Source organism: Mustelus asterias, chromosome 24 (genome assembly GCF_964213995.1).
Source record: "Mustelus asterias chromosome 24, sMusAst1.hap1.1, whole genome shotgun sequence".
Lineage (NCBI taxonomy): Eukaryota > Metazoa > Chordata > Chondrichthyes > Carcharhiniformes > Triakidae > Mustelus > Mustelus asterias.
The window spans coordinates 36,529,675-36,546,095 of NC_135824.1; the positions used below are offsets into that span (position 1 = coordinate 36,529,675).

Consider the following 16,421-nt stretch of genomic DNA (forward strand, 5'->3'; position numbering starts at 1 on the left):
ACATTCTCTCTTCCACCTTCTCCCAACGGGAAATAGCTACAAAATTCTGAGGTCATGTAACAACTGACTCAAGAATAGCTTCTTCTCTGCTGCCATCAGACTTTTGAATGGACCTACCTCACATTAAGTTGATCTTTCTCTACGCCCTAGCTATGACTGTGACACTATCTTCTACACCCTCTCCTTACCTTCTCCCCTATGTACTCTATGAACGGTATGCTTTGTCTGTATAGCGCGCAAGAAACAATACTTTTCACTGTATCCCAATACTTGCGACAATAATAAATCAAATCAAATCTCTCTCCAAGTGCTGTTTCCCACATTTTCCTTTTCTTCCTGATAGGTCAAAGTTCTTATCATCCTTCTCACTGAACCAAATAAAACAGCCAGTGATATTCTTCTGTTGAAATTCCCAAAATGTGGAGCGGCTGCCATAAACTCAACATGAAGCCCACCTTTGGTGTCAGTAAATTATTATATTTGTTGATGAGTAAAACCCTCCGAAAATGTCGATATGATAAGATTGTCCATTGTAAGTTGCAGCTGAGCGTTCGTGTGTAAAACAGCATGAAAGAGCTGTAAGGTTGCCTGAGGGTTTGGTATGAGGACAGGTTAGAAGGCATAATTTGTGCCTTGAAATCTAAAATGACTCCGTTGATGGCGCTGTAAGGGAGTCTTAGCTGGCCAGGTTCCTTAGTGTATCACATAGGTTCTTGGGTTCTAAATAGATGTTTCAATTCTCATCCTGTCCATCGTCTTTGGATTTTCTGCTGGGCCAGGTGTACTGCTGTTGTGGACCTGTGTATGCCTGCCCCAAGTATTCATAATGAAGCCAACTGGAAAATAGCTTTTTTTGTGGATGATTATGAGATGGGATCTTAATATAAATGATTAGTTGAACCCTAAAACTCATGAATGGACTTATTCCTGTGGGGCTTATTTACACAGTTACAAAAGGAACTACTAGCTTTAATCAATTGACAGTTTTTGAGTGTGTATTAAGTTTATCTTTCTGTACTTAGTAGATACTGAAAGGGTGATGCAAAGGCTCAGCAGATATCAGGCGATAAAATCAATTTGAAAACCAAACCATTAATATCTGATTCTTCATCCTGTTGAATGCACAAGAGGATTTTATCCATTGGATAAAGTTTTCTAATTCATCTAAACTCTTACACAGTGCTGGTCAATCTAATGGTCACTTTACCTTTTAGGGATGGAGACCTATGATCAATTTCAGCATTAATAACAAGTTAACTTTTCGAACAGCATCTAATTATGACAGTTGAAGTTGGCAAGTGCCTTTAAACTTACCAGACTCCACAGCAACTGTCCCCCGATGTTCACAACTTGACTTACCTGATGCAGTTTCCTCAGCCTTCAGGAATCCACTGGCCTTGACGAAAATAGCAACCAAGAGAAAATTGTATTTGGAGCGGATATTTTAATAGCAAACTCAACGTCATATAAAGTGCAACCTGGAAAAATGCCCATTTGTCCCTACTCTCTGCTTCCTGTCCAGTAACCAATCCTCTGTCCATCTTAAATGTTTCTACTTTATAATTTTGAATCTTCTATCTATTTTGAAGTGCTGTCACTGTTGCAATGAATTTGTTGTCATTGTTGCACACAGCAAGATCCCAGCAAGAGCAATGTGAAAACAACCAGATGCTTTATTTTTAGTGATTTAGCTGAGGGTTAAATCTTGGCCAGGACACTGGGGATGTCTCCCCCACTCTTCTACAAAATAATTGCCCTGGGATCTTTTAAGCCAACCCGAGAGGCTGTGACAGCTCATTAAAATGATGGCGCCTCCAACAGCACTCCCTTGGTACTAGACGGGAGTGTCAGCTTGGATTTTATGTTCAAATCTCTGGAGAGGGGTTTGAACTAATGATCTTTGGAGCCCGGGTATCAAGGGGGCATCGAGGCTGGATCTATGTGATTTAAACAGGAATAAGAATATAACATAAGAAATGGGAGCATAATAGGCCATTTGGCCCTTTGAGCCTGCTGCACCATTCAAGATTGTTGCTGAACTTTGACTTCAAGCTCACTTTCCTGCACTATCCCAATATTCTGCCATTCACTTGATGTCCGGGGTCTGCTGGTGAAGCTGTGTGTATTTCAGTTGGGACAGTCTGTTTGAATAAAAATCCCACTCCAACTGATCAGCGTCCAAAAGATTTTGCCGCTTCAGTTCTCCTATTTAGCGGCAGCGCTTTCAGAGCCCTCGAGAAGCGTACAGCTGAATTTTCATTTTGGGGCGAGAAACAGGAGCTGGGACTGTTTCTGGTTCCTGAATCCAAACCTGTCCCAGACGGAAATGGATTCTTTTTTGGGGATTTTGACCAGGGTATTCCCTTAAATGGCATGGAGACAGGTCCCCAGCCAATTAACCATGGAATCCCTACAGTGCAGAAAGAGGTCATTCGTCTCATCCAGTCTGCACTGACCCTCTGAAAGAGCATCTTACCAAGGCCCTATCCCTGTAACCCCGCACATTTACCATGGTCAATCCACCTAACCTACACATCTTTGGAGTGTGGGAGGAAACCGGAGCACCCGGAGGAAACCCACGCAGACACGGGGAGAATGTGCAAACTCCACAGACAATCACCCAAGGCCAGAATTGAACCTGGGTCCCTGGTGCTGTGAGGCAGCGGTGTTAACCACTGTGCTACACCAGGTCTTTGGCGCCATGAAGCAGCATTGCTAATCACAGTGCCAGCGTAAGGGCAGGCAGACTCTTGAAACTGGGGGTCAAATCAGAGGCCTTCCACCTTGGGCGGTGCAGCGGCTGCAGTCGAGGGTAAGGAGCCGAGAGGCTTCAACATGAACCTGCTGCTTTTTACAAAAATGTAAATGCAAATATAGAAAAAGCAGCCAGGCCACCGTAGTCTTTGGCTGCACCCTCATCCTGGAAGGTAGCGATGGTCTGCCTGGAGCACTGGATCCCAGGGCTGCTGTTAAGTGTCCGTCTTCAGGCAGTTAAACTGCCTCCTGTCACATCGGGAAACTGGAGGCCAACTGGAAAAAGCCAGTCAGCCACCTTTAACCACCTGTAGCCAGGCTCCTTATGGGCCTAAATTGGCTGTTTGCCTCTCTGAGATGGGCAGTTTTACCAGGCCCCATGGCCTCAGCATGCCAGCCAGCGCCAGTATCTTAAATGAATTGTCTGTGTGGCCCATCTTAATCTTAAATCAAAGTGATCGTTTGAGGAGTCCGCCTGATCCCAAAAGGGAGTGAGGATTATAATCCGCGGCACTCCCTCCCCGAGCTCAATGGGATTAAAGGTGATGCTGATGGTTCATAGATGTACAGATTAGTGCACCTTTGCTAGTAGATAAATTAAAACGTGAATAAATTGAGAAACCTTTTTTAAAAATAAATGTCCATCTTTTAGGTTTAATTTTTTTGATTTGATTTATTATTGTCACATGTATTACCATACAGTGAAAAGTATTGTTTCTTGCACGCTACACAAAGCATACCGTTCATAGAGAAGGAAACGAGAGAGTGCAGAATGTAGTGTTACAGTCATAGCTAGGATGTAGAGGAAGATCAACTTAATGCGAGGTAGGTCCATTCGAAAGTCTGACAACAGCAGAGAAGATGTTCTTGAGTCGGTTGGTACGTGACCTCAAACTTTTGTATCTTTTTCTTGATGGAAGAAGGTGGAAGAGAGAATGTCCAGGGTGCGTGGGGTCCTTAATTATGCTGGCTGCTTTGCCAAGGCATCGGGAAGCGTAGACAAGAGTCAAGGATGAGAGGCTGGTTTGTGTGATGGACTGGGCTACATTCATGACCTTTTGTAGTTCCTTGCAGTCTTGGGCAGAGCAGGACTCTTTGTTTTACTAAACAGGGAGATAGGGAGAAACTGTTTCTGCAGATTGGGGATTCTAAGACTGGAGGATGCAGTTTAACAATTACAGCTTTTGCAGTGAAAGTAGGAGACACTTGTACACATAAAGGGTGGTAGAAGTTTGGAACTCTCTTCCATAGACAGTAACTGATAGGTTGTTGTTTGGGAGAAAGGGGAAAATGCAGGTATATAGAATTAGCTCATGGGTTAACTGTGATTTCAATGAATGACGGAACAGGATTAGGGGGTTAAAATAGCCGCCTCATTCTAAACCAGAAACAACAGCAGCTATGAATCACGAAAGGCTGGTATACAGGTACAGAAATTAGGAAAGCTAATGGAATGTTATCATTTATTGCGAGTATAATTGATTACAAAAGTGAGGAGATTATGCCTCAGTTGTGCAGGGCATTGGCGAGACCACACCTGGAGAATTGTGTACACTACTGGTCTCCTTATTTAAGGAAAATGTAAATGCGTTAGAAGCAGTTTGGAGAAGCTTTACCAGATTAATACTTGGAATGGGTGGGTTGTCTTCTGAGGAAAGGTTGGAGAGGTTAGGCTCGTATCTGCTGGAGTTTAGAAGAGGCAACTTGATCAAAATCCTTAAGATTCTGAGGGGTATTGACAGGGTGGATGTGAAGAGGATAGTTCCTCTTGTGGGAGAATCTAGAATTAAAGATCACTGTTTAAAAATAAGGGGTCATTTAACACAGGGACGAGGAGAACATCTTTCTCAGAGGGCTGAGTGTCTTTGGAACTCTCTTCCTCAAAAGGCAATGGAAGCAGAGACTTTGAATATTTTAAAGATAGAGCGAGATAGATTCTTGATTAACAAGGGGGTGAAAGGTTAGCGGGGGGTTGGCAGGAATGTGAAATTGCGGTTACAGCCATGATCTTATTGGATGGCGGAGCAGGTTAGAGGGGCCGAGTGGCCTCCTCCTGTTTCTAATGTGTATGTTTGTATGATTTTGGAACTAGACTGGTTAGTTACAAATGAGGTGATGATCGTGCTCACAATGTGATTTATTCATTAAACATATTCTTTCCTGCAATTTGAAAAAAAAATCAATTCCTTTTGTCAGTGCAGGATATATCCTTCAGTCCCACAGGAACAGGCTGTGTTCAGGATTGCTAACTCAGTCATTCAGTTGACATCAGTGCTGTACTTTCTCAGTGTCTGTCCTGTTGCAATGTTCTAAGGAACCTGACCCCCCCGGTTAGGTTTATCCACCCTCTTCTTCCTTTTAAGTCATCGAAGCAGATCCTGAACGCAATAAGACAGGAAACGGAAGAAGATGGAGTGGCTGTAACATAACCAAGTGATCATGGTCACTGCACATCTCACTGACATCTCTCACTTGCCAAAGCCATTGTATACTGAAAGTCATTTGGCAAGTTTCAGCTTTGATTACAGGTACGGAGCTAATGAAGAAAGAGAATTAAACCAGGCACAAATTCAATCACAAAAATGTTTTCAATTAAAATGGAACATTTACATTACACTTACATTTTGTTGTACGGTTAGATCAATATTAAAGTTACTTTCAGATATTTGTTTAGCTATATTTGTAGTATTTGCAGCACAGAAATAGGCCATTAGGCCCAGCGATTCGATGCTGATTTTTATGTTCCACACCAGCCCCTTCAGCATGGGGCAGCATGGTACTGCAGTGGTTAGCACAGCTGCCTCACAGCGCCAGGGACCCAGGTTTGATTCCCAGCTGTGATCAGTGTGTGGAGTTTGCACGTTCTCCCCGTGTCTGCGTGGGTTTCCTCCGGGTGCTCTGGTTTCCTCTTACACTCCAGAGATGTGTGGGTTAAGTGGATTGGCTATGCTAAATTGCCCCTCAGTGTCAGGGGGACTAGCATGATAAATACTTGGGGCTACGGGGCTAGCTGGGATTGTGGTCGGTGCAGACTCAATGGGCCGAATGGCCTCCTTCTGCACTGCAGGAGTCTGTGATTCTTCATACTCTATCAGCATATCTTGCTTTCTCTTTTCATTTAACCTGCTCTGAAATGCATCCATGTTGATTGCCTGAAGTAGCCCAGAGGTAGCAGAGTCGGCATTCTCACCACTATCTGGTAACGCTGTTTCTCGTGAATTTGCATTATTCGTCACTATCTTAAATTTACAGCTCCTCGTGTTGGTCTCCCCCTCAACTGAAAACATCCTCTCTAAATTTAGCCTCTCTCTTTCATCGCCTCCTGCAGCAACACTTTTCACATTGTGAAACATTCCAACAAAGGAACATTGGACTTTGGAGCAGGAGTGGATCATTCAGTTCATCGAACTTGCTCTGCCACTCAGTAAGGTCTCAACTCCACTTCCCTGCCTGCCCCTCATAACCCTCCACTCCTTTGCCTATCAAAAATCGAACTCTGCCTGAATAAGTTCAATAACCCAGCCTCTGGTGCTTTCTGGGGAAGAGTATTCTACATACTCACTACCCTCAGAAAAAAAATTACTCTTCTCTTAAAATATAGACCTTTTATTCTTAAACGGTATCCCTTGATTCTAGCCTCCCCCACAAGTGGAACTATCCTCTGGGTATCCACCTTACAAAGTCCTCAGATTCTGGTATGTTTCAATAAAAGCATCTCTTGTTCTTCTAAACTCCAATGCATATCGGCTCTTCAACCTTTCCTCATAGGGTAAGCCCCTTATCCCAGGAATGAGTTAAGTGAGCCTTCTCTGTATTGCTTCAAACACAATTGTATTTTTTTTCAAATAAGGAGACATCCAAAACTATTCCAGGAGTGGTCCCACCGTGTACAACTAAAGAACAAAAAAAGTACAGCACAGGAACAGGCCCTTCGGCCCACCAAGCCTGTGCCGCTCATGATGCCCTAACTAAAATTTAAAAAAAACCTGCCCTTACTCAGACCATATCCCTCTATTCCCTCCCTATTCATGTACCCAGTAAAGCTACCCTACTTTTATATTCCATTCCCCATGCAACAAACAGTAACATTCCACTTGCCTGCCCATTCACTTACTGTACCTGCATACTATTTGTGACTCATGTACCAGGATACCCAGATCCCTCTCTACTACCAGGTTCTGCAATCTTTCTCCATTTAAGTAATATACTATTTTCCTATTCTTTTTGCCAAAGTGAACAAGTTGACATTTTGCCACATTATATTGCATCTGCCATTTTTTTGCTCAGTCACCAACTTGTTGATATCCCTTTGCAGCCTTTCGACTTCCCCTTGACAATTTATTTTCCAATTTATCGTGCTGTTATTGGCAAATTGAGCCCCCATACATTTAGTCCCTTTATCCTAAACATTGATATAAATTGTAAATAGTTCAGACTCCAGCACTGACCCCTGTGGTACTTGTTAAAATATTTTATAGAAACATAGAAAACTACAGCACAAAACAGGCCCTTCGGCCCCACAAGTTGTGCCGAACATATCCCTACCTTTTAGGCCTACCTATAACCCTCCATCCTATTAAGTCCCATGTACTCATCCAGGAGTCTCTTAAAAGACCCTATTGAGTTTGCCTCCACCACCACTGACGGCAGCCGATTCCACTCGCCCACCACCCTCTGTGTGAAAAACTTCCCCCTCACATTTCCCCTGTACCTACCCCCCAGCACCTTAAACCTGTGTCCTCTCGTAGCAGCCATTTCCACCCTGGGAAAAAGCCTCAGAGTCCACCCGATCTATGCCTCTCAACATCTTATATACCTCTATTAGGTCTTCTCTCATCCTACGTCTCTCCAAGGAGAAAAGACCGAGCTCCCTCAGCCTATCCTCATAAGGCATGCCACTCAATCCAGGCAACATCCTTGTAAATCTCCTCTGCACCCTTTCAATCTTTTCTACATCCTTCCTGTAATCAGGCGATATAATTTAGATGATTTATGTTTGTATTTATATAGAGCATAACCTGTAGCTTCAAGTTTAATTTATACTTCTGCAGCTGTGTATTAAGAGCATTTCAGTTTTAGTTTCACTTTAAAAGATGTCTGCATTTTAATAACTCTTTTTATTCGTTTATTTTTATGACTCTAAAACAAACACAGAGTATACAAAACTGGGCTACTGGCTAACAACCAGGGCCCCACAGTGGCAGCAAAAACAGTTTTGAGTTCAGTTGAAAGAATGTAACCAAGAAGTGAGGAGCTTTTCACAGAAACTGCTGGAAAAGAGATATGCAGGGAGTCTGCAGAGAGGAGATCTCAAGCTAAAGAACAGAAAAAGGTCCTAAACCAGGGAGAGGGACAGATCGCAGTCTCAGGAAGACTTAGAAGGACAGAGAAGAGGGCGCAGATTTAAAATAATTGACAGGAGACGCAAAAGTGACACGAGGAATAACATTTTTCACACAGCGAGCGGTTAGAGTCTGGAATGCACTGCCTGAGAGCATGGTAGAGGGAGGCTGGTTCAATCGAGGCTTTCAAAAGAGAATGAGACTGTTATCTGAAAAGCAAGTGCTCAGTGCTCATTTTGAGAGCTGGTTAAGACTTGATGGGCTGAATGGCCTCCTTATGTGCTGTAAATATTCTGTAACATAATTGAATACAAGGCACTTTGGGATGTCTTGAGCTCATAAAGGGTGTGATTACTTAGTCAGCCCCTAATCATCATTGCTGTCACTCCTGGTGAAAGAGTGCATTTGTAAATCAGAATGGATGTCAGTTCTATTCCAGGCTCCTCGTAATGTTTGCTTAATGCCCTCACTGGTTAATTAGAGATGGCAAAAATTTCACGAGTCAGGATGGGAGACAATTAACAGGTAGTGGAAACAGCAATCTGATTAGGAGTACTTAACTTTATGTAGCACACAGGTCAAAATGCTTCCTTCACATTCTGGAGTCACCACGTCGCCTCCATATTCATTAACCTTTATGTCCTATCAATCTGAGATACTGGCTCCTCAGAGTAAAGTTACCAGCTTCGTCTATTAATTTTATTCCTTATGAGGCTGATTGATTCTTCGACTGACTCATGACTTTAGTTACCAACAATACACACTGAACTAGCCATCATTATATGTGGGTGTGCGCGCAAGGTACGCGGGGAGGAAGAGATGGTCAGATAATGCGTGTGTGGGTGTGCAAGGTACGCGGGGAGGAAGAGATGGTCAGATAATGCAAGTGAAACAAGGTCAGTAGAAAAACGTCAATGTTAGCAAGTTTTTTGAACACGACAAGATTTATGAGGTAACACAGGAAAATGGACAGGAAGCATTTCAAGGCTGCACAGGGACACTCAATCTGTTCAGTTAAAAACTACAATCAGCAACCATGAGTTCACCGTGAGGCAGCCAACTCCAAGTATTTAGTCATCTTCATACGGATAGGGTTTCCTCTCTTCCAACTCCCCAGTGATAAGACGTTATATCCAACTCCCTAACCAACTCATAACTGTAAATGTCAGTTCCTGCTGATCTCCAGAGGTTCTGGTCTTTAAATTGGATTTTCCTAAATGTTCATAATGAGCATACTCTCGAACACAGTGTGGATAATAATAGGAACTTGCGAAGCAAAATGTTTCTTTCATTTCTTGTATTTAAATAATTACTTCAATTAAACTAAGATTATTTGAAATTCAAAATCAAATGCAGGTGTTCACACTCAGGATGTGAGTATTATTATCAAAACTGGTTTTTACGTCCATCCCTTGTTGCACTTGAGCAGTTAGCGGTGAATCAGTTTCTTGAACCACTGAAGTTCTTATTGTGAAGGAACCGCATGGTGCCATTAGGTGGAGTGTTCCAGGATTTTCACCCATCACCAATGAAGCAATGGTAATGTATTTAAAAGTCAGGATAGAATGTGGAGGTGAAAACTCCCTTGATTGAGAAATTGCTTCCTTGGATTGGAAAATTGCCAATGACACTATTATTTGAGAGTGAGAGAGATAAACAAAGAAACTATAGGCTTGTTGTCTGGTGTCTATTATGGGGAAGTTACCAGAATCTGTAATTAGGAACAGTAATTGAGCATTTGGATAAACATGAACCAGAGAGAGAGGTCCTGCATGGACTTGTAAAGGACAAGTCATGTTTAAAGAATTTAACTGAATTTTTTGAGGAGGTAATTAATGAGATAATATTAACTTCCAAAAGGCATTTCTAACAAAAATTAGCTCACCTGGAATTGGAGGTAATCTATTGTCTTGTGTAGCAAATTGGTTAGGAGATATCGTACGTAGGAGAGAGACAATGGAGTGAGGGGGCTGGAAGAAAGAATTCCAGATTTCTACTGCTCTTTGTGTGAAGAAGTGTTTTCTGGCTATCACCCTAAATGAGCCATCTCTCATTTTAAGGTTATGCCCCCTTGTTCTGGTCTCTCCCATCAGAAGAAATAGCTTCTCACTACCTATCCAACAGATCATCTGAGATACCACTATTCAATCACCCCTTAATCTTCTGTATTTGAGCCTCTTCCATGGAACCTGTCTGAAAAATTTAACCCTTTGTACCCCAGCCACTCACCTGATGAAGGAGCAGTGCTCCAAAAGCTTGTGATACCAAATAAACCTGTTGGACTTTAACTTGATGTTGTGAGACTTCTTACTGTGCCCACCCCAGTCCAACGCCAGCATCTCCACATCATTATACCTCAGGATCATTCTGGTGAATCTGCACTGCACCCATTGCAGAGACTACCTAGCCAGTGGCCTTAAAAAGGATAGGACAGAATAAACATATTGCAACTGTGCCCCAAAACCCACTTCAGCACCAGCTACACCACAGATGTAATAAAGTGCAGAGAAATTGATCAAACTTTAATGCAATATTTACACAGTGTTAAGTACTTGAGGGTGAATCTTCTGAGTAGCGTGACTTGAAAAATAGGTCTTTTATGCACACTCAGCAGAAGGACATTTAGTAGAGAAAAGAATCTGACTCTAGGATATAAACCCCAGCAGTTAACAACTCGATATTCTGAACTGCTTCAATGTATGCAACCTCGTGACCTCTCAGATAACTGAGAAATCAGCTTCAACAAGACCTCACTCTGCTGGAAGCAAATACATAAACACAAACCATTGCAAGTTTTGACAAGAGCTACATTCCAAGTAGTTAATTGCTACCTTAACTTATTCCTTAGCAACTGTCCAAAGAGAAACAGGCTTCTTCAAAATAAGCTGGGAACATTTCAAGGTCTTGTATGGAACCATTAGATACAGCTAAACAGAGCAATAATATGACCAACCTTCTGAAGACAAAAGTAAACAGACAGACAATTGCTATTGGTTTGGCTTTATTAGTAGCATTACACATACACCACAAAAATGACATTTGTACCTTCTGCTTTAACGTGCAATGTCAATATTCAGAAATGACAGAATATATGAACAACAGCAACTGATTAAAGATTTGTTAAGTCACCTTAAATGCATTGTTTGTAATATCAGATGAAATACAAATCGCTTTGCCCACAATACTGCAAATTAAACTTTCGCAGAGACACACACACACAAAACATTAGATAAGGGCTCATGATCCTCAAATAAATTCTATTTTAAAACCATAGGCTAAAGAAACAAATCATCCAGGGAAATTCATTAGTAAACATCTGAAATAAAGTAAGGAAGGCTTTGTGTCGAGTCTTCACGTACTCTGGTACCATACATCTAGGAATTATGCATTTGTGCCACTTTAATAGGCAAATTATAGTTATATTAAAAACTAAACAATACAGGTTAAAATCTATATACATAAATATAACTGTTAAAAATAGCTAGATTATAATTTCAGATATAATATGCATTTGGATTATGAATCCATTTACACTAGAAAATTGAGAGAAAGATTACAGTAATTATATTTTGTGGGGGGTTTGTACATTTGGCCTGACATGTTATTGAAACAACCTGTGTGGTATGAAGAATTGCCCTTATTAGCCAACAAATAATTTGTACAATTTTTTTTACAGTCTTAATTGAATGGTTAGAAATAACTAAAACACAATAGGGGTAAAACTCAAATTCAATGAGGCTGTAGCCAATTGTCTTATGTATCTCACCCATTATCCACCCATGGCTATTATTCACTCCTGTTCCCACCCAATCTTTCCTCCGAATGAAGTCAATGGAAAAGATAATCACACAGAACAGGCAATAGTCAGTTCACACTCACTGAAGTTGGATTTTAGCCCAATATTAATATTTAGTCCAGCGCAAATTGTGTAATTAAAATAGCTCTACACTTTTAAAGAAAGTTATTCAAATTGTTCCTATGCTAAAACCTTTCTGCACAGATTACATTTACAACTATACTGACTTGATAAACATTATATTTTCCTAACAGTGGAGCTACATTTCTTCCTCAAATGAAATGTATTCAGTTAAATGGCACTGCAGTATACAAAAATAACAGCACTTTAGCAGAAATTAGAATGCTACATTACTTGAAATTACATCAAAAATACTTACAAAATACTGAAAATACAGAATATTTCCTAAAACAGCAAGTTCACTGACGCTTCTAGTACAACTATTTACATTTACACTTCTACTATTTACCTCTGAACTTAGAGCCTTTTTATCTAAAGTAACCAGCAGAAGCTTGAACAATAGACAGATGAAAATGTTACACTCAACATTTGCTAGACGTTATGGATTTCTCAAAGAAAACATCAATTTGACAATAGTGCTTCATTTAACTCCAAGAAGAATCTTTAGTACAATACTGAAAGCTGCTTAAACAGCAATTATTCTACATTGACACTTCTAAGGTGAAGATCCTTCTCTGGGTATTGGTTCTATAAACTAGGTCAAAGTGGTGCTTGCACTGCCTACGTTTTGTCATTGACTGAGGAGAAGCCACATTTGCATCTTGCATATTAGAGTCAGAGCTTTCTTCATGATTCTTCACCTCCAATTGGGACAGAATAAGAAACAGCTACGGTTAAATTGATTAACACAAAGAACCAGTCCTGTATAGAGCAGTTGTGAAATTAAAACTAAACAACCTCACAAAAGGCTGCATGAATTTTTCATTTATAATGAAGCCCTATTATTGATTTTATTCACAGCCTCACTGATAAGGCCAACATTTATTGCCCATCCCTAATTCTCCTTGAGAGCAGTTATGAGTCAACCACGTTGCTGTGGCTCTGCTGTAGGCAGACCAGGTAAGAACGGCAGATTTCTTTCCCTAAAGGACATTAGTGAGCCCAGTGGATTTTTACAATAATCGATGATACTCACATCATTACAGACTCCAGCTTTTGATTCTAGAATTTTAATTAATTTAATTTAAATTTCAACAGCTGCCATGGCGAGTTATGACCCCAAGTCCCCAGAGCATTAGCTCAGGCCTTTGGATTATTAGTCTTATGACAATACCACTACTATGGGACGACCCCATCAAATCCTTTCATGGGTTGATCCCTCCCTATCTCTATAACCTCCTCTGGACTATAATGGGTTTTCTATCAATTCTGGTATATTGCACAACTGATTTTAATTAATCTACCAATGGCAACTTGTGTAGTGGTATTAGAAGCACAGAATCCCTAGAGTGCAGAAGGAGGCCATCCAGTCTGCACTGACTCTTCAAAAGAGCATTCAACCCAGGCTTTCACCTCCGCCCTATCCCCATAACCCCTTGCATTTACCATAGCTAATCCATCTAACCTATAGATCTTTGGACACTAAAAGACAATTTAGCATTGCCAATTCACCTAATCTGCATATCTTTAGACTGGCATTGTCACTGGACTAGTAATCCAGAGACCCAGCAATTCTCTGGGCACTCAGATTCAAGTCCCACCACGGCAGATGGTGAAATTTGAATTCACTGCAAATCTGGACCTAAAAGTCTAATGATGACCATGAAACTATTGTAAAAACCCATGTGGTTCACTATTGTCCCATTAGGGAAGAAAATCTGCCATCCTTACCTGGTCTGGCCTACATGTGATTCCGGATCCGCAACAAAGCAGTTGACTCTTAAATGTCCCCTCAAGGGCAATTATGGATGGGCACCAAATGCTGGTCCCAGCCAGCGATGCCCACATCTCATGAAGGAATTAAAAAAAGATTTGGGACGAATTCTGCACTATCCAATATAAATTTTTAGAGTTATATCAATGTACATGATTACAATTTTTGTTATTCTTTGACACTGGCTAGCAAAAGGAAATACTTTGCAAGATTTCACTTAATTGATTTTGGGAGGAATCTGCATCAAGATTGTGAGCACCTAAAATTATTGTGGCTTTATTTGCCTTTTATTTTGTCACATATAAAATAAACGATTAAGAGGGAAGTCATGTTGGAACACCATCACCCTCTTATATGCAATTACAAATTAGCGAAGGAGTTCAATAGCAGGGTTAGATCCGACAGACTGATCAACACAGGAACTCTCAGGCTTATAAAGAATATGAATCATCTTATCCTACACCCCTCAACCTCTCGGTTTATTCTTTAAATCTCCTGCTACACCTATTCCTTCGTGTGGAGCACATTCACCAGCTAACTGCCAACAACAAAGGGGTATTCTGTTTGGATTTGTGAATTATTTCCTTAGGTGAAACCTCAGGAAACTGGAAAGTTAATATTTTTCCTTTAATTGCTAAGGGTTTTTATTCCTCATGGTCAGCTGATTTTAAATGTATTGCCTGGTTCTGCAGAGTGGCAAAGGCTGAATCTTCATCCTCAATATGTTACTCCAAATCAAATGAGGGACGGCAAGTTCCCTTAAAAAAATACTGGGGTGAAATTATGGTCACTTGATGCTGATCTTGAATGAAAGGAGATATTTATCTTCTACAATTCATTCCCTCTATAATTTTGAAAAACCCTAGTCAATCAAACTCTAGTACATTTTACATCTGCAGTGATTTCTAAACAATATCGACAGGAAAAGGGTTTTAAAAACAATTACAATTTTCATTTTTTTAAAAAAGAAATGCCTGAATGTTTAAAGAATGCAAGAAGGTTGGAAATCTAATGTACTATTCATTTTTGTTAACTTCAAACTGGACTTGCAATTGTGACCAAGGTACTATACTTCACAAACAATGATAAAGTACATTTCAGGGAATGGTGGGTTTTGGAAAACAAATGGACTTATTGTTCTTTTCAAAGAACTTCTTAAGCAGCTTCACATAATTGGGTTAAGATCCAGTTTTTAAGTCATACTTTTGACCGATATACATTTCAATCATCTGGAGAGTAAATAGTGTGAGTTAAGAGGGTCCAACATCTTATGCCATTTTTGTGAAACTTTGGCATTACAGGACACAACACCTGACCTAACTTTATCCATTCTTTCAAATAATGCTTGTTTTCTTGGTTCTATTGGCACTAATGAACATAACACGAGAAAAGCCCAACCTACATATGACTGAAAAAGCACCACTGAGGCCTTGGCCAGACTACAGCCACATGTAATACATACCACATGCAATAGTGTCTGCAAGACACTGACGTTAAGGCATGAATCTGAACATCAAACGGTAACATTTACAATTTTAATGATGAATATAAAAATGAGTACTTGAAAAATGGAAATTATAAATAGTCTAATACAATCTAGGCAGCTTGCTCTCATGCCCACATGTCTGTCCTTGGCCTGCTGCTATGCTCCAGTGAAGCTCAATGCAAACTGGAGGCGAGCACCTCATCTTCCAATTAGACACATTACAGATCTCAGAACTCAACATTGAGTTCAACAACTTTAGATCATGACCTTTCTCCTCCATCGTTACTTTTTAAAAATATCCCAAACCTTTTTTGTTCCAATGCGAAAAAACCCTCCCTCCCACTTCCCCACTGGGCCGTCTATCACTTGTTCTTAAGTTTTGCTACATCTTATTTGCAATCTCTCCCAGCTCCCATTAATCATTGTTCCACCCTCTCTTACATATAATCCAACCCCCATTAGTTCTGAAAAAGAGCCGTGTGGACTTGAAACTTTAACTCTGTTTCTCTCCCTACGGATGCTGCCAGACCTGTTGAGCTTTTCCAGCAAGTGTCTTTGTTTCACATTCCAGCATCTGCAGTGTTTTGCTATTTTAGTGAGACGCACCATCCGGGTAAGGCTTGGGATGTTAGAGAATGGCTTTCTCACACTGATCTGCCTGGTAGGGTGAGAGGAAGGGAAGGGAAGGGTTCTGTTGGTTCTTCCCTTCCTCTCTGGAATCAAGATAATGGCACTTCCTTCTTTTAAACTGATAAAAAAAAATTTCCAGTGTTGCTATTTCACTGGTTTCAGTTTTGAAAAGGTCCGGACTGTGCTGAAACTTGCAGGAAGGATTATCTATAACCTAGTGATGAAAGTGATGAACACTGTGTTTGAGCAGTCGTATCAGATGCAGGAAGAATGGAAATGGTCCCTCACATCAAACAGCTACAGTGTAAAGTAAAAATATTCATTGTCTTGAATTTTTCTGCAGGTCAGAGTTGTCACCTGTCTATGATTAGTGAAATATTTCATTTTAAATTTAATTTTAAAGTATTTGATTATCCAACAAGACTGAAAGAAGTCAGATTATAATTTTCCTTTTGTTGTCTCACTTAGGTCCGTACCTTTTTATGCAGTGTTATCTGGTTCTACAGCAATATGGAATTG

At 40.6% G+C, this 16,421-nt stretch overlaps 1 protein-coding gene across 2 annotated transcripts in view; it reads right to left on the reverse strand.

Annotated features, from left to right (window-relative positions):
* Positions 1–5,078: 5,078 nt before the first annotated feature.
* Positions 5,079–16,421, reverse strand: part of arnt2 (aryl-hydrocarbon receptor nuclear translocator 2) — a 391,537-nt gene continuing 380,194 nt past the window's right edge. The window contains exon 19 of one of the 2 annotated variants that reach the window (XM_078241563.1): positions 5,079–5,172. The gene's annotated coding sequence lies outside the window, so the exon portion shown is untranslated. Of the gene's footprint in view, positions 5,173–11,082; positions 12,714–16,421 lie in introns of those variants that run through there. The other variant, XM_078241562.1, reaches the window with a different exon arrangement.